Consider the following 24,007-nt stretch of genomic DNA (forward strand, 5'->3'; position numbering starts at 1 on the left):
ATTTCTGGGACATAGTAGCTGCTCAAAAATATTTTTTTTGGATGACAGACTGAATTCCTCGAGGCACTGGTGCTTTCAAGTTATACAAGTTTGTCAATAAGGCACATTTGTTTCTTGGTCCCTCCCACATCCTGTTTTAAGCACTTTCTCCAATTTTGTGCTTATCTTTTTCTCCTGATGTGAAACCCATCTCCCTCTTTTCTTCTGCAGAGTTCTAACAAGGATTTCCCTCCATGAACCTCCAACACCCCTCTACCCTCCTTGTTCTAGGTATATCTTCTATGCCTTTCCTAAACCTTGCAGAGTCCAATTCTGGAACATAGGTAAAACACCTGAAAAAAAATATGAAGTTGCCATTTCTTTCCTTAAAATGTTTGAATTAGAATATGGAACATTTTAATGGTAAAATTTCAGCTATTGGGATTGAGAACTAATTTTTGCTTTTCCCTATGATCTTCAAATAATTCACATGTAGCTTCTATTCAAGGCAAGCCTTGTTTTTGAGTGTCTTAGTTTACACGAAAGCTAAGTTTACGTTTAGGGAAGAGGAGCTTTTATCTCCTTGCACCATCAGTGGCATAGCCACATTGGTAGCAAGAGCCTTCAAGAGCTTTGCTGACCTAGCAAACAGGTAGGCCCCCTTTTCTGCGGAACTATCACAGGGGCTATACATTGCTTAAGGACCAGAGAGCAGCCTTCTTGCTAACTTCCAAGAATGTACAGTAAGCATATTTAATTTCCCCCTGGATTACCATCTTCCCTCAGTACCTAACAGGAAATTTGGGGCTCAGCAGAACCACAATAAATGTTTACTGAATGAATAAATGAATAGGGTGACACCTAAAAAAAAAAGAATTAAAATGAATTAAGCACTCTCAGCCTTTGGTTTAAGGTTATTTTATTTAGCTTATCTCCAAAAACTAACAAACTATCCTGATTTTATATAGGTTATCTGTCCAAAGTCCAAAGCCTATTTTAATCAGATCATTTCTGTGAAAATCATTGTGTTTAATGTATTCCTTACATCTTCTAAACTTTTAATAGAATGATATTATAGTTCAGGAAAAGAAAAGGAGAACCACCTCATGAGATCTCTTTCCTTTCTCAAAAATCTTCATAATCAGATGAAGGAAGAGGGAAGATGTTTTGAACCCATGATAAAGTAGCACCACCAACGAGACTGAGAAGAACTTATGATTTGCAAATTAGACCATTTTATAGATTGGCTGGGTACTCATCAAATAGTATTCAAAGAGGATTTTTGTCAATTGAACATCATTTTTCTTGCTCCTGATTTTCATTACAGTTCAGTGTTTCCCTCTTTTCTGATTGAACATCAATCAATTAACAAGGTCACCCAACCCTGTTGCTCTGTGTCCCTACCGCTTAGCTTCCCAGTTAAGTTGCTGATGAAGGCTGAGCTGTAACAGGAGGGCTGTTATAAAACTTCTGCAGTATATCTTCATGCAATGTGGATAACCTTGTCCTAAAACCAGTTTGTAAATATGAACTTTGCGTGCTCAAGGCTTATATTGAAGCCACACCAGATTGAATCAACTACGGGGAAATGGATTGATTTATCTGGCCAAACAGTTGAGATTTACCCACTTTGTATAATCAGGACTGTAAGTGATCACAAAAAATTGAAAGAATGATAGGTGCCTGTCCTCAAGGGGTATACATTCAGCGAGAGAGGAGAGGTCTGCACAGAGGAAGTAATTACCTAAGAAATGTACTGAGTGAACCATATTCATTTTATGGTTTATAATCTGAGAGCTGCCACTGTTTAGAGAAGGGTGCTAGCCTTGTAGTGATTTTTGTTGCTGTTGCTTTTTGTTTCTGTATCTTGTTTTCGGAGATTGGCTTTGAAGAATGAGGAAGAGTAAGAGGAGTAAGAGCTTATCTGGCTTGGATAAGGGGAAAATCACGAACAAAGGATTGAAAGAGTGAGCATGAGAGACAGAAATGATACTGGGTGTTAGAGCAAGATTTATGTTACTGAGATAACACAACATAAGGATAGATAAGGGTGTGGGGGGGTAGATTATAGATGGCTTGCGTGCCAGCCTGAGGGAGCTGTGCATGACCCTACAGGCAGACAGCAAACTTTCCTACCAGGCTTGCGTTCAGACTTGGTCAATCACAGCAAACCAACACAGAGGTCAGAGGTAGGAGCTTCCGTCTCCGGCTCTGCTTCACCAGGCCAAGCTGGGTGGAAGCGCTCAGGCCCTGGGGTTTCTCCTTTTCGCCAAAGGCAAAAGGTGAATTCTGGCAGCAGTTTTACAATATAAATATAAACAGGCATTTGAGTAGACAAACCTCAGAGGCTGTACTTCAGCACTCCATAACAGGCTATTCCAAGCTCTTTTAAAGTGAAAGGCCGTTTACGGAATGAAACACATTGCATCGTGAAATATTAGTTTCTTATTACTTCTAGTAAACAGCAAAGTAAGTAAAAATCACAATGTGGTAGATGGATTTTCTATGAGATAGGCAATGTGTGTGTTGTTCTCTATTAGATTCCATGAAAATCAATCTGCAACCTAGTTCGGCCTGGTAAAATTAGATCTAAAACTGTTTAATTTTGTTTCAAGAGTGTTTTTCCCATCTGATGCCTAGCCTGAGGACACACAGTGATAAAATACCTTGAGTTATTATCAGCTTATGTGCACCTCTGTCTGGGTGAGAATTACATAGCATTGTGTCTTTTCTAAGTGCGCTGGTGCCTGGGATAAAATACAATGCACAAATAACAGGTTCTGCAAGCCTACCCCATTATTAAGAGGCTCATTTTTTATGCTCTTATTTGGCATTCCATATGGTTTGGTAATAAGCTGTGGCAAATGGATGTTTTAAATTTGCTTTTATGTTTTTGGACACAGACCCTCTGAATGGCTGACTGCAGGAGAAAATACTTCGGGGACAAGGCCGTGCTGAGGGTGTTGATGGTGAGGTGGCACAAGTGGTGGATGATGCAGGCAGTGGAAATAACACAAAAATAGGAGTTACGGGCAACTTTGAATCCTCACTTCTTCCCCTGGAATCCTCTCCATGATGGGGCTCTGACCAGAACTGAAAAATTGAAAAGAGGGAGAAGGAAGGGTGGATGGTTCCAAGAACATCTTGTCAGGGTACTGAGTGATACAATGACCATCGCCATGCCCACCCTCTCCTTTAATATAGTGTCAGATCCTTTTCAGAGTGCTCTTGTATTTTTTCATTTCAGTGTCACGGCTAAGTCCTGAAGATAGATAGCCCCATGTGATTCTCCCCATTTTACAGATGAGAAAAAACTCCAGAGCGGTCAGATGATTTACCCTGGATAGAAATGGAGCCACGAGGGGAGTCAGAACTGGAACGCAGGTCTTCGTTGTCTAGTTTTCTAATTCCCAACAAAGTATTGCCTGTGTCTTGCAACTAGGTCTCTGTAAGTTGGAAAGAAGCTTCAGTTACACTAAATAATAAATGTCAGTAGAGTCCTGGGGTTTTCAGGAGGCTATTTGGGGGACCTCAGCTTTAACAGAGTGAAAATACGGTCATTGAAGAGGTGAGATCTCACCATGCAAATGATATCGCACTGGGTATTTGGTTTGACTCATAATACTAATAGATTCCATTTATTAAGCGCCATGCTAGGGACCTTACATTATCATTCATTTTCAAAGTCATGGTGCAGGATAAAATGCGGTGCTGACAATGATGTTCAGAGAGATTAAATGGCTTCTCAGGGTCACATGGTTAATAATAGGGGCAGCCACCAGTTAAAGGATTGCAAAGTAGTGGCAAGTGTGCTGCCATGTGGCTTCTTACTAATCAATCTTAGTTCCCTTTTCCATAAAAGTGAGATGCAGCCTCAGAATCCTTCTCAACACAAGATTTCATATAGCCAGGACTAACCAGTGGAAGATGGCATATTACTAAAACCATACTAAATTTAAACCATTCCATTAGATAGAGTGTGCATTATTTACTTTTATGTCTCCAGTTTATAACTGATAGTAGGTGCTTAATAATTATTTGGTAGACTGCACTGGACTGACAGAAAATTTGGTCTGCATAGTTCATGTTCATCCTGCCTAATGAGATTTACTATTTTCTAATTTTATTATTAGATAATATCTTAGAGATGAGTGGGCCCATAAAACATAACTTCAGTGTTCTTGTTTGTCTTTAGAAAATTGTAGGAAGACCTGAGATAGCAGGTCCCAAAGTGTGTTCTGCCAAACGGCAATAGGTATTACTGTCCCAAATTTTTTTCCATGACAAAATAAATTTTGGGAATACCAAGTTCTATAAAATTAAATAGATTTCTTTATTGAAGAATTTCTCAGGGCTTATAATGTACAATATGCTACTATAATTTGAAAACACTCAAGATGGGATACTTATACAGCATTTCCCATGACCTCAGAAACAGTTTTTCATGGCGTATCTTGTGGAACTTCTGTTGCATGAGGCATAATTTGAGAAATGCTGACATATGGTACCATCATAAGGTCTAGCCTGCAGAAATTTCCTAAGTAATACAGTGGAAGGATTTCATTTGGCTTTGAATTTCCATGTCTAGGGTGAATTGGTTCACCTTAGGAGGGAATGGGAGCCTATCTAATTTTGTATTTGGTGCAGAAGTCAATATCCATATGTATGTATAGATGCAATTGCCTGGTTTAAATGTTATTTCTAAGTTGTTTATTGGACAGTCATGTATATTTATTGAGATCCTACTATGTACCAGGTACTGTTCAAAGCACTGGAAATGCATCAGAGAACAAAATGGACAATATTCTTTCTCTCCTAGAACTTAAGTTCTTGTCTGTTTAAACTTGGACTACATTTCCTTAGACACAATGTAGTACATTTTGGTTTCAGGGTTAATACAGGAAGTCTACTTAACGCACATATACCTGAAAAGTTGTACTAATATCGTTATATCATTTACATTAAACCATTAATATAAAATATGTTATTCATTCAAAGATACCCCATGAATTGGGCTAATATAGTTGAAAGAACTCACAGATAGGAGTCAGATACAGGTCCACCACTTTAGTGGTGAGTCGTGGTTTTTGCCATGCAGCGTGCATTCCCTTTCCAGTAACCAATTTCCCACATTTCTTTGGGGAGTACCCCTTCTTGACTCTCATCCTATTCGTTGGGCGAGGTGTTGACCCACTCTCAGCTTCAAGGTGGATCTGGCTAATCTAATCAGCAAAACCCTACCCTCCTGGCCAGAACTGACTACAGATTTGTGGGGCCTGCCTAGTGCAAGATAAAATGTGGGGCCCCTTGTTCAAAAATACTAAGAATCTCAAGATGGCAACAGCAGAGCATTAAACCGAGCCTGGGCCTATCTAGGGGGTCTCTGTACAACTACTCAGGTAACACACCCACGAGGCCATGCTTCTGGCCTGGTGGTTGACTTATGGGTGGGTACTTGACCCAATTCAGGTCAACAAGAGTCAGACCTGGGACTCCTGTGTGACCGAAGGACAAATGAAATTCTTTATTCCTGCTGGATTTGAAAGTGAAAGGCTATGATATCTGGAGCTCCTGGAGCTATCTTGTAGCTGCCAAGTAAGCCTGGAGTTCCGGGGGCCTATTGTATATGGCTAACATGGAAAAGAAGGGGCAGGGAGACAGAGTAAGGTCAGGCCACCAGTATACCATTTGGACTTTGATTCTAGTTGCATCTGAAGCCCTACTATTCAATTTTTCAACTCCACAAGCCAAGATTGGGGTTTCTAACCCTTGCAACCAAAAATATCCTAATTTATAGAATGACTTATTACTAAAATTTTCTCTAGGTTTCAATTCCTTCATTTACAAAATGAGAATTATAATATCTCTTTGGGTTATTATAAGGATTAAATAGCAAATGTGAAAGAATTCTGTACGGGGTCAAGTGCTAAACAAATGTATAGGGTTATTATCATGATTATTATCACACCTGAAGGAATTTGTCAGCTTCTCTGTACGTTTTTAAGAGAAAGACTGTCTAGGTTGTCACTCCCTACCTCTACTGAATTGTGGAATAGAATAATTGCCTTTTGTTGGACAAAGGTTGAAATGCTCTACTGAGATGTGGGAATAATTGCTAAGCCTGGTGTTTGCAAGGTATAAGCTACTATCCTTGAAATTGTGTGTGTGTCTTTTAATTTTCAGAACTTTATGCTGTTACAGTCAGTGTGGAGCCATTATTATTCATTCCTGCCTTCATGTGTGGACTATTCTTGCCAGAATGCATAAATTTAAGCTGCTGCTTAGGACAAGCTGAAATGAGAAGCTATGTTGAAAATCATAGAGGTCTACAAACATGCCAGGGCGCCACAGCAGTTTAGTGTTTTAAGGGAACAAATGGTCAAGCTGTAAATTAGTCACTTCAGAGATTATCGACACGTTGCTCTCATAGCTATAGACTATGATTCACTTGGTATACAGCAAGGCATATTTCTTTTCTGATCCCTCCATGCTTTTTCATTTAGTACAGTATTGGGGAGAAGGCCGCTCATCTGGGCCCTAATAACACCCTACATACACCTTTATCATTGCAGTCACCGTATAGGATTATGTTGCCCCAGAGAGAGTCAACTCTGGCCTCGGCTAATTTGGCTTCTCAATTCACTGATGAGTGGTGGTTAGCTCACATTTGGGTCATTTTGGCTACATTTGTGGAGCTGTTTTTAATCAGCATTATAACCCCAAATGCTCATGTGTGGGTGGTGCTGGGACCCCTCAGGGGCTCACAGCAAGCCGGAACCACAGCCCTCCTTGTCAGGCCTTGGCCTCTGCTTTCTTCAAGTGTTCAGAGCCCTAAACCTACCAGGATGAGAAACACTTTTCAGCTAATGGATTTACGTTTCATTTGTGTTTTCCTAATGACAAATCTAGGGTGTCCCACATCTTAATTACAACCTAAGCATTTTGGGCCAAAAGGGGGAGGCATGGGAGGCAAATCCTCTCTTTAAATTGAAGAAACAGTTGCCAGGAACTGCTCTGTAAGCTGTGGCTGTGAAGAAAACCGAGTGAGGGAGTGAGTCACATTTGGAAGGTTTGCGCTGAGGAAACTCAGCTGACGAGACCTTTCTTTGGGGTCTGTCAAACTTCTGGGGACACATTTTCTGAGCTGTCTCAGAGGCCCTGCCTTGGGCTGCGGCTCCCATCAGGAGTGATAATGGGGGTTGTGCATCTTGGTCCCCGGGCAGTGTGCTGACAGCATACCCTTGAATGTCAAGACGGCCAATAACTCTCCAAAGACGAAGTCGCTTATTTGCTGCGCTGTCACTGCTCTGCTGGCATTTTTATGGCATTCCCCAAAGAACAGTATGTCAGAGTAAGTACATCCAAGGATAGCACTACATTCAGGTGATTTGGGGTGGATGTATATTAAAGAGCACTGACTCCACTCCTTTGTGTTTAGTGAAAACACATCATAATATAACTAAGCAATCTATTTTTTAAATGGCAACAGGGTTGGGCTCAGCTGGTAGCAGAGTGATTACCTCATACTCAGCCCTGAGCTGGACACAAATCCCAGGTCAGCAGAGCTGCAGCCTCTCCTGCTTTCTTGGCAGTTACCAGAGCACCCAGCTCTGGGTGCAGTGAGTGTCTGGTGCTGCTCCCTGGCATGGCTTTTTCTGTGTGGTTGACCCGCAGTGAAATGCGTGACCCCAAAGGGAGGTTGACCAGCCCCTCAGAGGCAAAGTGATGAACAATTGCTTTGAAGTCCCCAAATGGGGGCAGGAACAAAATACATTAGGACCATCCTTATCATCCCCAAGGTAATACTGGATTCATTCCCCTGGAGCACATGTTGTCTTTTGGTTCTTTACCTTGAAATCTTTTAAGGAAATGTGACTCATGTAGCACAGACTGCCACCTTTTTTTGGCTCAAGTGAGATCTTAGGTAGAAGCTGGCTGAGTAAACTGCTGGTGTGGAGGACCCCTGAGCCCCTTTTGTTTGGCACCCCCTCTGCCCCTCACTTCCCTCCTCCTGCTCCCCACGCGCACCCCAGCAGCCTGAGGGTTACTTGGAGCACTGTCAAAAAGAGAGGGAAGCGGCTGTGGCTCAATCAGTTGGGCTCCTGTTTACCATATGGGAGGCCCTGGGTTCGCATCCCAGGGCCTCCTTGTGAAGACAAACTGGCCTGTGTGCCACGGAGAGCTGACGGCCCGTGCACCACGGAGAGCTGGTGCAGCAAGATGATGCAGCAAAGGGAGACAAGCAGATATGGAAGAAACACGCAGCGAATGGACACAGAGAAGAGACAGCAAAGAATGGAACAAGCTGCAAGGGGGGGATTGAATAAATAAATAAATAAATCTTTTAAAAAAAACACAAAAAATGAATGATAGAGGCAGAGGAGCTGCCTCATCTCTTGGGACACTTTTATCCAGATTGCTTTTCAGATGCCTATATTAGGCACGCTATTGTAATAGTATTTATTGCACACTGACTATGTTTCAGGAAAAAGTGTAAAGTGTTAATTTACCTGTAGTACGTCAGTCAATCCTTATGATAATCTTACGAAGGAGGACCTAATATTATTCCCCTTTTTATCAATAAGGAAACTGAAGCACAGAGAGATGAAGTGATTTGGTCAAAGGTAGGCAGTCTGGCTCCAGAGCCTCCACAATAAGAGATTTTCTCCACAAATAAGGATGACCTGATTAAATATATTTTGGAGGGTATTACACTATAAGGCGCATTTTGGAAAGTTACAATGCATGTGGAAATCTTTGAGAAGTCATGCACCAAAATAAACTGGTTTATTGAACCCTTGGCCTCCAGACTTGGCTGCAAATTGTTCTTCAGGAAAGAGTTTGTCTTGATGGCCAGCAAAGCATCGATTTGTGTTGCAATGGACTTAACAGAATTTATCATCCAGATCATGATGTTTCTCTGTATTTTGTATTCCAGTCTCTCTCGTTGCAGGATTAATTGGCCAATGTGTATTGGTTGCCTTCTATGTGTCAGATACTTTGCTAGATGCTCAGATATGGAGTTGAAAGATATATCTTGTTCTCAAGACCTTCACAGTCAATAAATTAATCTACAGTGGCTCAAAAGGATATTTTACCATTGTGTCTGCTTTCCATTCAGTCCTAAAACTGTTTATACATGATAAATGTGCTGGAGAAAGGGAAAGAACAATAGATGACTTCTTGGCACATGTGGCAGGGATAATAGAAATTTACAGATCGTCATCATTCTACAAGGCTTTTTCCCCTTCTTCTTAATCTCTGTAACTTACCTTTCATTGGTTCATAGAAATAAACTTGGCCTGACTTTTTTTCACCTGTGGCTTGACAGATCTTTCAAACTTTGGAGAAACTCTCAGATAATATAATTCTTAGGCTAAGGTGATGCAGCACAAACAAAGGATTTGGAGAAATCCTAGGCAAGTATAGGGGGAAAATGCACAAAGCGTTACATTCAATTTTCTTGGGTTGTCTGATCAATTTTCTTGGGTTGTCCGAAATATAGAATGTTTCGGGGGGTAGAATGGAATGCTAACGTCCTTTGTTGACTGCTATGGAGGGCAAGGGCAGTAATCAATTTAAGGGGTTCATCAAGTGGACCAGATTGTACCCAGTTTTTCCCTTCTTCTAACTCATTTCTATCTATCCATCCCTGTAACCCAGGGCCCTGGTTCCTGCTGCATCAAGGGCCTAAAAACGGTTATTGTTTTTCTCATTTGAAATAGATAATAAATGGACATGGGAGATAGAGAATAATGGTGAAGCCTTGCAAAATAGCTTGGTGAACCCACATCCTCCAAAGAAACCCTCCTCAGAACAGCTGGTCCATATACTGGCAGGGTAAGTTTGTTGGTGGTCCCATCAGTGACCCTGTTCCTGCCAGGAAAGCATATCCTTTTCTGGGGGTGCTCCTGCAGTGTCATAAAGCTCAATTATTTTTATAACTTTGCATTGAATTAAATGTTATTTTACAGGAGTATTTAAAACATCCACTAACTATCCAATAACACGTCCCTTCATACCCTTGTTAGCCACTGCCACAGTGACAGGGCTAGCCCCAGAACTGAGGTGGTTTCTCACATTGATTTGCAGCTGGCACAATCACTGTTCCTAGAACAGAACTGATTAGCTTAGCAGGAAAACATCATTTGCTTTTAATTGTCTCCCCTTTTCATTCATCTCTCTTCAGAAAGCCCGTGACAATAGCCTGACAGTGACCTTCGCAGCACCCTGTCGGCACTCTTTCATCTGCAGGTGCCACTGGGAGGGAAGCCTGGATTCGCGTCTCACTTGCACCTCCAAAAAGGGGGTATTCATCACTTAGCAGCAGCTGTTCAACGAGGAGGCTGTGTCTGGCGGAGAGGGCTTCTCTGGAGCACACAGGGAGTGCTTTTTGAATTACCCCACCAGCTCCCCAGTGCTTCTATCAGTCTTAGACTGACCTTTTTTCCTGCAGTGACTGTGCTTCACTTGAAAAATGCTATCAATTTAGGGCAGAATAGCAGGCTTGGTGAGGCTGGTGTGAGGCGCTGGGGAGCTGCTGGATTAAAATGTGTTTCCAAAGTTGCAGAGGCTTTGCCCTGGAATTCTGCTTGGCTATAACGTAGTCCAAGAAGCTCCCATTGTAGTCTCTCCTGGCATTGCTATATCTCACGAACATCAGAAAAGACTTTCATGGGACTTCTGAGAATTAAAAATCCTGGTGTCAGATGAGTGGTGATGGCACCGAGAGCTTCAACATATTTCATATTACCCTGATGGTTGATGGGGGTGCCTTCTCCCCATTGTTTTAGCAAACCTTTCAGATAACAGTGGGTTCTCCCTGGAGACATGTTGGCAGTTACTCTTCATACAGAGAGCCTTCTTTTTGTTTTGGGCAAGGATCTGTTCTAAATTATGATTACCCTGAGTGGTAGTGCCAGCCATAGATAGATACACCAAACCGAATAGCAGAAATGAGATGATAGTGCAGGAAGCCATTGGATTAAGAACTTAAGCCTGATGGACATCTAGACTCTCTTTCATCCACTCTAAAATGAACATCTTGTTACAGTAGAGAATATGGAAAATATACAACATCATGAAAGAAAATTGGACTGCCTCCCAAGGATATACACTGGTAATAATTTTTTTTTTCATATTATTTTCCATCCAGTCTTTCTCTGGGAGGCAAAGATATTAGATAGCTAGAGAAAGATTGATTTAATTTGTACATCTGTAGTTAGCGTGAGTCTTTATATTTTTAAAACGATAGTGTGATCATTCTTTACATGGTTCGGTAATTTAGTTTTTTTCATTCCAATATTATATTGTGAACATTTTTCATTGTCTGAAATACCCTTTAATACATGAGTCTGAATATCTAATAACATTCTTATGAAAAGATATAGCGCAATATGTTTAACCATTCCCACACTGTTAGATATATGGGAAGTTGCCAATGTTTTTAGGTATAACATATATGGATATATATGGGATATATCCATATATATTATTAATAATGTTATTATGGATATCTTTATACATGAATCTTTTGCCACATCTCTGATTATTTTTTAGTTATATCCCTAGATATAGAATATAAACTGAGTTTAAGGGAGTAATTTCAAGGCTCTTGTTACCTCAAAACACATTATTTTCAGAAAGGTTGAATCAAGTTACATGACCACCAGTAAGTAGAGCATAAAAGAGCCTTTTTTCTTAACCCTCACCAATATTGAGTATTATTATTAAAAAATTTTTTTCCCATTTGAAGCAAAAAAGTACATCTTATCGTTTTTAATTTGCATTTATTTGATGACCAATGAGGCTGTTCCCTTTTTATAGGCTCCTTGGCTATTTCTTTGTCTTCAGTATGTGTGTAAATTGTCTATTTGTTGAGCCCTTGGTGTAGCAGAGCACATTCTAGGATTGAAAGCTACCATGGAAATAAACATCTTTAACAGGGAATTACATCTCCATGAATAGTCAAGATGGTATATTAGATCTCTGTCTCAGTTATTTCATAGGGAAGCTCTGCCTATAACCCTGAAAGCCTCTCTGTACGTGCAGAAGACAAGGTCAACTGTGGTGGCTCCTCATTAAACATCCCCTTGCAGCCGGGAAAGCTAAGCTTGTTTGACACATCCACAGGTTGGTTTGGTGAAGCAGCTGTGTTTCATCCTCTGAAGCTGTTTGATCCTTTGTTGTGGTATCAGTTACTCTTCAGAAGGAGCTGCACACAGCCAAAGCTATACTTTGGAGAGGAGTTAATGAGCTCCTCCTCAATTTGAAGGCTGTGTCTGATGTACCGACTGGATGTACTATATTATAGCTCACTCTCGACCCATTGTACACATTTATTTTACATCAAACGCACACCTCATTAAGAACAAGCAACAAGCAAGCCCTATGGAGCTGCAAAATAAAAACCGAGAGAGGTATTTCCACATCATTCGCTTAAGTTCTTTGCAATGTTTTCGCCAAGATGCTTACCTGCTGGAATAATATACTAACAATGAGTTTTACACTTTTTGTCAGTTTATTTTGCAACCTTGATGCTACTTGAAGCTAAACAGACATGTTTTTTCTTCTTTCCCCTTTTCAGATGTCTCAATTCCTTGGCTACTTGTCATGATCAGAACAGATGTGTGTCATTCGGTCATTATCGTGGGGATTAGTTCGGTCTGCGCTTTTACCTGGCTTTGGAGCTTGCCTCCATTCAGCAGCATAATACAAGGGATTGAAATATTCAGGCCAGAGGATTTTCTTGGATGGAGGTAACACATAATCACATTTCCTAAAACCAAAATAATAAAACAGGGAACCATCTATTCCTTTTTACGTGCAAGCAGATACTACTGATGTCAATTAAATCTAAATGCATGCTTTTAACAGAAAATAGCTACTGTTCTGGAAATAGATCTTTTTTAAGGAGAAGGTTGAAATTTAGATTTGGTTTCTAGTGGTCTTGAAGACACAGACATACAACAGCGAAAATGGCACTTTTGGACTACAACAGTGCATACAGCCAGACAGGTTACCTAGGTGTGACCACCACAGTTGGCGTTCTTGTCTGAAGACTCTTCTTTCCTACCAGGGATGGATACTTCATCGTAGAATTCCTCTTTACAGTTTTTACCAATATAAGCTCAGTTTGCACAAGTGCAACTTTTAAAGATTTTCCCGTGCCTGAACTTAATTTCTGTATTGTGCCCCATTCCACCTGATGTCTGAAAATGTCACCTTGTCATGGTGATTAAGTAGTCATCTCAGGTTTTAACTCCGACAATTAAGACTTCCTCTCTTCCACTGCTTCTCTAGCATTGACTCTTAGCTCTTGGGCTTATTCGTAACTAAGGGAATGGTGGGGATGAGAAAGGTCTGCCTTCCCTCTTGATCTGTGCAGAACTGACGTCTGATAAAGAAAGAGGTACGAGTGACCTGTTAGAATCTCGGTTGCATCTTCCCTTCATGTGGCATCTGCGGAGATGCCCATGACCCCTTCTTAGTCCCCACATGGAGAGTCCACGCTGCTTTCATTGTCAGGATCCCCTTGAAACCAGAGCACGGCTTCCTACCCGTCACCTCCTGGTTTAGTTCCTTGTATCTCTTGGGGCTCATGAGAAAGTTCGTATACTCTCCCAGACCTTCCTGGGAAACTCAGTGTGCTTGGGTCAAGCTATTTCTGACCCTCGCCTAGACACCTCCACTTTTCTTGTTGCTGCCTCCCAGGTCACAGAGGCACTGCTGTGTCGGGCAGGCAGCTGCCTGCTGCTTCCTACCGTTCCAGGCCAGACACAGAGCACTTCTTTCTTCAGACCTCTCTGGGAGGCTCTATTATTAGTCCCTCTCATGCCAGCGGAGTAGAGGAAGATCCAGGACTGTGACATCACCACTTCCTACTTCCTGTTCCTCTCCAGACACGAGTATGTTTACCCAGTATGGGATAGTGGGTCAGGAAGAAGTTAATTCTTCCTGAGAGAATATTTTTCCTAAATTTTATCTGACACACACCTGAACTCAGTTTTTTTTTAATCCCAAAGCCAAGAACTTGACACTTTTTTTCCTCAGGTGACTCTGACAGTGTCCCGAAAGCCATTATAGCTTTTCTAAAGCAACGGATCCCTCCTATCTAGGTTTCTAGTCTAGGGGATGGGTCACAGGTAATTCATATGGGAAATAAGGAACCCAGTTCTAAATGCCATGCTGCCACACTGCGCTCTGACTTTTGAGTCTTTATGCATGAGAGGCAGCATCTTGCTTAACAGCATGGACTCTGGATCCAGGTCTTAGTTCTGCCACTCACTAGCTATGTGACCCTAGACAGTTACTAAACTCTCTGTGCTTCAGTTCCCTTATCTATAAAGCACAGATATAATAGAACCCAGAAGGCTGTTATGAGGGAAGTGGATGTGGTTCAATTGATAGAGCATCCACCTACCATGTAGGAGGTTGAGGGTTCAAACGCAGGGCCTCCTGGCCCATGTAGTGAGCTGGCCCAAGTGCAGTGCTACCATGCACAAGGAATGCCATGACACACAGGGGTGTCCCCTGCATAGGGGAGCCCCACACACAAGGAGTGCTCCCCGCAAGGAGAGCCGCCTCACGTGAAAAAAGCGCGGTCTGCCCAGGAGTGGCACCACACACATGGAGAGCTGATGCAGCAAGATGATGCAACAAAAAGAGGCACAGATTCCCAGTGCTGCTGAGAATGCAAGCAGACACAGAAGAACACACAGCGAATGGATGTAAGAGAGCAGACAACGAGGAGGCGGGGTCAGGGAAGAGGAGAGAAATAAATAAAATAAATCTTAAAAAAAAAAAGGCTGTTATGAGTATTTAATGACTATTTACTATTTACAAAGAGCTTAGAAAAGTGCCAGGCATACAGTAAGTGCCATATAAATGCTTCTTTAAAAAACAACAACATAATTCTGCAGCAAAAGTTATTCTCTCTCTCCTCCTCTGTTTTTTTTTTTGCATGTTCCATTTAAATTTGGAAGCCGTCACCTTAGGCTATCAGTGTTGATTTCCGCACATACAGATACAAAAATTCTTTTGAAGACCTACTTTATCTGGAATTGATTTTAAAATAACTCTATGGAAATGATACATCAATCTAACAGAATCTAGTAGAAATGATACATTAATGTCATTTTTGCTCTGGAAAAGTTATCATGACTTTTGAGGAGGGCTCTTGTTTTCGGAGAAATTGTCAAAGAACTCCAGGGCAGGTATTGCATATTGCTAGAAGCAATTGAGATGTCTGTACCCTTGTCAAGGGCCCTTCTCACAGAGTAAGCCATGGCACCAACACTGCCCTTAACCAACCAAGGGCAATACTTCAAACACGGAGCTGTTGTGATGCGTAACAGAAGATAGTTTAGTGTTGTAGACAACTCTCAGAAAGTTGCAAAAACATTTTAAAGAGCTACACTTCTTTCCTATGTTTACTGTATCCCTTTGAAGTGTTTATTGAAAAAAGACCCCAGAAAAGTTTGTTAAAAGAAATATTTGCTGAAGAAAAGTTGCTTTTAAAATCTATAAGTGCATATTTAACCTAGATGTGACCTTTAGCTGTGTGAATTTGTGTCTTTGCTTTTGTTTTAAAACAACTCTCTGCTCTATTTTAGAGCTACTATTTCTAAGTATTCAAAAAAGTCCAAAACAGCAAAAAACAAAAATAAAAACAAAAACGTTCTTTTGAGCTAAATACAGAAATAATCTCCATATCTGAGCAAATATGGATTAGATAAAATTTCAGTTAATCAATTCAAGAGCATTAGAAGGATTTTCAAGATAATAGACCATGTCATTAATTTAAAAAGCCTTTACTGAGCACATCCTGGGTTCTAGACTCTGGGCTAAGGCACCAGGGCATGGCTCTCAAGTTAGACTCCTCACTCTACCATTGAGTTGCTATGTGACCCTGGGTAAGTCATGTTACCTCTCTAAATCTCGATTTTCTTCTCCTTAAAATAAAAATTCTATCCACCTCATGGAGTTGTTATAAGTATCAAAGAAAATAATTTAAGTGCAGAGTGTGGTGGCCCGTTTTTGTGATAGTAACCCATGTTTGTTTTTCTTTCATATACTTTCCTCCTCTTCCCTGAGCACCTCCAACATGCCAGTCGATAGTGGGGCTGGCTCACTGGCCCAGGGCCAGGTGGTATGTGGGGAAAAGTGGCACGCTGCCGCCTCTCAGCAGAGGAGCTCATTGGCAGGTTGGCAGAGACTCCAGTGCTGAATTGTCTGGAAGCAACAGAGATGAGCCTGTGCCCCACTGAAGGGCCACAGTCAGGGAAGGACGTTCCAGTGGAACCTGGATGGACTGATGATCTGGGGACCAAGTGGGATAAGGGCTGACTTGGAAACCTTTCACAGGTCCTGGTGAAAACACGTGACTAGGTGGCTAGAGGAATAGGTATTCCACATTGCCAGGCACTGACCCTCACCCAGACGGAGGCACACTGCCAGGGAAAGAAGGTTCTCGAAGGACAGAAACTGCATTCCCCCACCCCACACAACCAGGGCTCCAAGCACGATTTAAGGCGAGTTATAAAAACGAGGTGTATTTCTTGTACACCTAAGTTTGTGGACTTTAATTCATATTCACAAGAATGCTCAGACTCAATAATCACTCAGTAAATATCAATTACAACTTGTAATTAAAGCAATAAAAGGTACAGTTAAATTTTATTGGGTGCTTATTATATGCCCAGCTAAGTTCTAACAACTTTATGAGAAAGGTTCTATTATTAGTCCCATTTTACATAGAAAGAACCTGAGGCATAGAATACCTTATACTTTTCCAAAGGTCATTATCTAACTAAGATCTTAGTCCATCTCAAGAGCCCGGGATCTTAAACACATTGTTATGCTGTGCTTATAAATGAAATAAAGCACAACTCGGAGTTGTAGAAGTTTGTAGTCCAAGAGCTGAATGAACTCACAGACTACAATGACAAAATCATCCTTTCGCATTTTTATCAAAATCCAAATGGTCTCCAACAAAAACTAACTTGCTGATTACACTATCACTTTTGCTAACATGGATAGAAATGTTTAGAAATACTCAATAACTTGGAAATGAATTCAGTTAAGCAGGATAAAGAAGTCCTTATGCAAATGAGGATTAGTCACATTGTGAATTTCCTTCAGGGAAGACTAACAAATGGCTATCAAATACTTCACTACATGCTCCTGGGAGGGGGAGGGGGATGTTGCCCCCCAGAGCACTTTGGCCAAGTCAGGAGACGTTTCTGATTGTCACACCTGGCAGTAGGGCAGGGCGTGGGTAGGAAGAAGCCTGGGATGTGGCTAAACATCCTACAGTAGACAGGACAGCTCCCAACAACAAAAGATTATCCAGCCCAAAGGGCAGTGGTGCTCACTTTGAGAAACGCTGTTCTAGAACCCTGTGGAACTGGAGGGAATGTAAGCATTACAGTGCTTAAGAACTGGGTTTGCATTGGATCTGTCCCTTGTGTTTGTGTACCCTTGAGCAGGTTGTCCTGAGATATTGAAGCCACACTGGTAAAATAGGGCCCAGGGGTGATCTTCTGACTGTCCTTCTGTCCTTCTCTTTGTCACTGCTGTCTTTCCAGACGCGAGGGGGTTGGTCCTGCATTGGCTTGGTTCATCTGACTGATTAGACAGTTTCCCTGCCCCCTCCCTCCCATCACTGCAACTCTGACCTGGAGAAGCTTCTCACTTGATCAAGTCTCAGGTGAACAAAATGCATGTGCTTGTTTTAAAACAAAATCTAGTGTGTTTATTCCCTAATTACAATCCCCTTGCAGCTCATCATCATGGTGTCCAGAATCAAGTCCTGACTCCTAACTCAGCACTGGTCACTCCATGATCTGGTCCAAGTTTTCTCTCCCACCATATCGTGTGTCTTACCATTTCCCCAGGTATTCCCTGGTCTCAGTCCTGGGAAATACTTGCTATCTCTGGTCACACATGCTGAACCTGCCTGAGCTATCCTTTGGAGTACGGGGAAACTCTGTTCCCCAGCCCTCCTTCTCTGCCTGGCTAAATTCTATTTATCCTTCAGATGTTGCATAAGTCCTGCTTTCTAGATACCTCTTTTCCTGCCCAGCCAAGCTCAGGGATCTGCTTCTGCGCTACCTACCCAGACCTCCAGCCCAGCCTTACCTCCTTGTGCTATAATCACTTCTTGACCTGCCTCAATTTCCCAACCTTAGCTTTGTTTCCTCAACGCAGAAGACCTGAAGCCCTCAACTGAGGGATAAATGAATGAATGTGCATAAAATTCTTAAGACAACCAAACACTTATAGCTAGTCAGAAAGACGGGATATATTAAGATTTTAAGTGATTTAAGATTTAAAAAAGTCTTCTGATATGTAGGCTATTATACTATCAATGAAAAACAAAATAAGGATACCTCTGCAGGAATACAGTCTGGTTTACATTTGTTGAAAATTACCATTTTCTTTGAGGATTTGAAATATGTGTTCTCTAAGTGAAGCTTCTGATAGGGGAGGACCCGAAGGAATTCATTCTGAAATTTTATGTTAGATAGAGAAGAAGTCTTAGAAGTCTTAGAGAAGTCAGAGTTGTTGAATCCTATTTTTTTCCATTTATATATAAATAACCATTTTGTTTATACAAATCTGACTTATGTGTTTGATCACCCTCTCGTTTAAATTAGTAAATAAATTCAGTAATTCTTTTTTTCAGGATTGGGTTTGTCTTTAATTTCACAGGGTAACACTTAAATGCTGAACAGGGCAACTGCAGAGCTAGCATGCGGAGAGGCACATGCAACTAGAGTGTGAAGGATAGACAATAGGGAGCACGTACGAAAGGGTACAGGCAGGGTCACCTGAAGTCCCAACCAAGCCGGCCTCCATAAGCACAGACTTGCTCATCCACTTCCTACTCATTGTAAGGAAGAACGTATGGAAATACCAGTCCACCAGCCTGGGAGGCTAAAATGGCCTGGAGGACAGGACCAGATGGTTGAGATGCCCCAACATTTTCCACAGGACATGGCCATGCCCCCCAATCTCGGTCTGTTACGCCGGGGACCAATATCCTGAGAAATGGAATCTGCCTTCCCTAGCAACTCCCCCCAACCCGCACCTCTGTGTGAGCAGAACTGGCTGGAAAAAGTGACAGCGCATCACTGAAGGATCGCACACTGCGAGAGTTAGAATACCAAAGCCAAGGCTGTGCTTTATAGAAAACGAGTCTATGCATACAAAATGGTTTGTCTGATGTGAGAGAAAAAAATTATTTTTTTTAGTTTTGCTTACATGTCACCAAAGGAGAGTTTGATCAGATCCCCTCCCCACCCCCCCACCACACACACCATTTCCTCAAGTTCTTTTTGTGCAAATAAGCAAACTGGCTCATTATAGTGACTAACTGTTATTAAAATTAAAAATAATTTAGTTTTTAACTAGGGCAAAACTTAATCAGGAAGAATTATTTGCTTGATTCTGTTGATTCCAGAGTTGAAACCAAATAATCATTAGTTTATGTGAGAAACTGTGGCTTCTTAAAATGCCACCCCTTCCAGGCAGCCTTCCTGATTACTGCTAAAAAATGTAGTGTTTCTCCTCTCTGAACATTTATAGAACTCCTATGGCACTAAGATTATTGCCTTGTATAGGCAATTTTAGCATCAAAAGCCTGGATTTAAGTCCTATTCTGTCTCTTACAGGCTGTATGGTTACAAACTGCTTGATCAATGTCTGCAAAACCCAGTTTCCTGCTCTATAAAATGGAAATAACAATAGTATCAAATTCGAGAGTTGCTATGAGGTGTTAACAGGTGGTAGACATGAAAGCACTTTGCAATCTGTAAAAATCTATATAAACATTAGTTGCTCTTATGACATCTCTAATTTTCCCTACTACAAGTTTTTAGATGGACCAGCCTACAGTATATGTATATTTGCATGAAACACAGATTTTTGTAGATAGAAAACATAAAGACAAATTAAATAAAATAAATTAATTATCAAGTGCCTCCATCAGAAGCTATTAAATAAAATAGGATTAAGTCCCATTTGGGAGGCATGCGTGTGCTTGTCGAGGGGGAATACCAACATTTTATTGTATTTCCCTCATCGCTGGTTATTCATCTCACTTCATGCACAAAGGACCCTTAGTCTTTGAAAGCCACTGGTGGGCACAGCCATGGGAGCCCAGGTCAGATCCAGAAGAGTGAGCACCTGGTTATAAAATCTTAGACCAGCTCACAGTGGTTGCCGTTCTGCCCTCTGGCCATTCTGTCTCTTTTATTTACTACTACCCTGTTGATCAACCAGGGAAAGGGCATGGAGTGAGCTGCTGGTGATGTATCCTAATAAGAAAGTCATATTGTGTGAAGTGCAGAGGAAGGTGGCTTCATGGATTTCTAATCTAGGCCTGTGCTGACACCAGCTATTCTTTAATGGATCAGCCTGAGCACAGATGTCTGATACTATCGCTAACCTTTTGCGAGGGCTGGGAGGGCAGCATTCTGCCAGGGCTCACCACTCCGAGAGCCGGGCCTCATAAACTCATTTACTCTCTCTAAGTACAAGGATCCTAGCCCGTAAGTCATACAGTGAAAGTTTCATTAGGGAAGTCTCACCCGAGCCAAACCTTCCTCTTTCCGGAACTTCTAGGTCTTGATGACCTGTGAGCCTTCATACAGAGTTAATAGTGTGAGAGCTCTGGCACTGGGGAGCAGATGGGGTTCAGACATTCCTCTGGCCTTGGTGTCCTTCCTAGGAGGCACAGAGCCAGAGTGAGGAACCCATCCTCAAAGGGGTACCAAGGGCTGCCCTTTAGGAGAGTTTGTTGGAGAAAGCACATGGACAGTGGTATGCAGTGTAGGTCTGAGCAGGAATTTATTAATCATAATGAAAATAGGATTTGTGTTTACTGAGAGATTTCCAAGGCACTCTGCTTAATTGCTTTGCATGAATTATCTCCTTGACTCCTAATAAGGACAAGAGGTTGTATTATCATCATTCCTATTCTATGGGTGAGGAAATGGAGGCCCAAAGGAGTAAGGGCTAGTCCTAAGATTGTATCAGTAGAGACAGAAATGAACTCAACCTTTGCTTGCCTGAGTGATGGGCAAATGTGCCTGATCTTATTCACATTGCCATTATGGACATATGTATTTTTTCCAGGGCTTTTTGTTTTATTAGGGGATTTGGGTTCCCTGGTTCCAGAGTGCTGCAGGCTGAAATTGCTTCCTCCCAGCAACCCTACACCACTAAGAAAAGGGTTCCGTCCTGCTCTTCAGGACTCTCACACCACCCTGCCCTGACATTGCCACCGTACTTGTCAGTGTGGAGCCTCCGCTGCCTGTTTACCTGTCCTAAAGCCACTTGAAGGTGGCGGCTTCCTCTAATTCACCTTTTCCAATGAAGTAGACGGTGCTCAACAAATATTTGCACAAAGAATAACTAAAGGGATAAATTAATGGCAAGTGCTGTGTCCCAGCAAGGTGAAAGAAACAATAATGAAAGAAGAGCATCGACAAGGGAATGCCCAGGATAAGTAGGTGGAAAGGAGTCTGGGATGTTTCTTTGCAGATCAGAATGCTTGGAATCTCTGAAGAAGAGGCTACTTGAAATATTTTGAAAAATCGTACCAGGGCCATTCAACTCACTTTGCTGAAGGAATGTGAGCTGTTTGGTAAAAACATGGATTCTGGCACCAAAACTGCTGAGAGACCGTTTCCTAGCTTTGCAAATTTGATTTGGTCACTTAATCTTTGTGCCAGGGTCCTCATCTGGGATTTGGGGATTCATAATTCTACTACACGTATCCATCCTATCCACTGAGGGAAAGTCTAGAAAATGCTTTGTAAACTGAAGAGTGCTGTGCACAATTTAGGATCATTCTGAGTGCCATTATGATGTTCTGTTAAGCTGTCTACAAAAGTCGGGTAGCCCCAATCCTGGTGCAAGTGAACATCTCATTAGAATGTCGAGTCAGCTGTGATAATCCGGGACACTCTGGAAAACACTCTAGATTCAGATTCAGGGTTCAATTTTTAAAATATATCAAGGGTCTTCTTGTTGGTTTTCTTCTTGTCTTAATTTCAGCTTAATCTTCCTTTCTTTATGGTAGCCACTGACAGCAGAACCTGTCAGACAGGGTTATGATGCACTTATGAAAAGGGGGCCCTCTTGCTAGAGATACTCAGCAGTTATAAAGTGTAAAAGACTAGTGTTAAAATCTGATTATCACCTAATGAAGATTTTCTTCAAGATATCAATAAATCAGTTGAAATAGCATTGAAAAGGGAAAAAATAATGGTAAAACAAAAAGTTCTCCAAAGTATTTTGTTTTGAAAAATTATTTCCTTTATTGTACTTCACCTAGCACTCTAGAATATAAATCTTGTGTCTGGAGAGGAGAGTGGTAGAACTATATGATTAATAGAAATTCTTTCCTATCCAGTGCCCTAGCTAGTTTTAGGTTGAACAATATTTATAAAAGGGTGATTTTTAGGTGCTATGAGATTTTCAACTTTCTAAAAATGTATGAAGTTTTCCAAAGTTTTTAAAAACACTAAAAAACACAACAGAATTCTAAAGTTGTCAAATGATTCATTATTTCAGTTGTTTTATTTGCTACTATAATCCAGACATTCTGGAAAATTCCATGTCCCAATTTTTTGTTCATTTTCTTGGAAAATTTTCCCTCTCAGTTGCATATATTTTATACAATGTCCAGTTGTATATGCCTTATACCTTATGTTTACATATCGGCTTAGACTAAGGAAGAGAATGATTCATTTTAGGGTTGGATATTGGTCAAAGAGTGCGGCTAAGAAATTGTCATTTAATCAACGTTGGTTTTAAGAAAAATAAGACCAAATTAGGGGTTTATATATATGCAAAAAAGTAATGTAAGATTTTATTTGATTATTTATCATTTTAGTGCATATAATCTAGAATTGTATGGACAGTGGACCCTCACTACAATACTCTTTTTTGTAAGTCAAATCGAAGTTGTATGAGAGAGGATAGTTTTGGCTCTCACCCAAGTAGTCTGAATTATGGAAGCACCAAAAGCAACTTTTTGGAGGGCACAGCCTCACCAGACGGAGCCTGAAAACAGCGGTATGATAATTGCCAGAAGGTTGTTTTGAGAACTACCGCAGTAAATTAAGGGTGATCTATAGATGTTTGTTGGCACAGTGGCTTTATTAATGTCTCATTATGTCTCTAAGTAGTTCTTGTTATATAACAGAATGAATTATACTGTCCAAGGTTATTGCTCAGATAACCTATTGAAAATGGTAGTTTTCCTCTTCATCACATGAATCTAAATGTTAACTAACTGCTTGTTAGCTTTTCACATTACATTAGAGAGATTCATTAGGTCTTACAACTATGGATATATGCCTTAAAAGTCTTTAGATTAAAGATGAATCAAAATGATTCAGTTCTGTAAGTTTTGGACTAGAAATCAGTGTCTCTCTGGACATAATCCAAGTATAAAATGTAGCACAAATTGCCTTTAAAATTAATAATTTACAAAATCTATGTGCTCAGCTCAGTCTGGCTTGGAAAGATAAGTAAAATAAATATTGTAAAGTCAATTTTTAATAATCTTTGGCATGAAATTTAAGCACAAGAGAAAACATTTAACAATTAGGCAGGAGCTTTTGGTGAATGATTAAGTGTGAATAATAATATTTAAAAGTCCCATACCTTACTTGCTAGCAGGGAATATCATTTAAAGTTCTAATCTAGTACGTAGCACAAGCCACACCATTTCTTTGTTTAATGAGCTCCTGCCTTGCAATTTTCATGTTTTAGCAGTTACTTTTATAAGTATTTTTACATTGACAGCTACGTGTGAGGCTGACAAAAAGTAACACAGGCAGATATTTGATGAGGAATTGTCAGACCAAGTGCAATCATGGAAAGTAATATAATTAGATCCTTCAGTAGGCTGGTAACCAGTGGTCTGGTGTATTTATCTAATTATTGAGACAGCGCATTTACATCTGAGGGTATTTTATTATAAGAGGTTTATAAGATTTGGAGTTAAGGC

The 24,007-nt window shown here is 41.0% G+C and overlaps 1 protein-coding gene across 4 annotated transcripts in view; it reads right to left on the reverse strand.

Moving 5' to 3' along the window:
* Positions 1-24,007, reverse strand: part of ADARB2 (adenosine deaminase RNA specific B2 (inactive)) — a 627,544-nt gene that overhangs the window by 244,461 nt on the left and 359,076 nt on the right. The window lies entirely within an intron of this gene.

Source organism: Dasypus novemcinctus, chromosome 5 (genome assembly GCF_030445035.2).
Source record: "Dasypus novemcinctus isolate mDasNov1 chromosome 5, mDasNov1.1.hap2, whole genome shotgun sequence".
Lineage (NCBI taxonomy): Eukaryota > Metazoa > Chordata > Mammalia > Cingulata > Dasypodidae > Dasypus > Dasypus novemcinctus.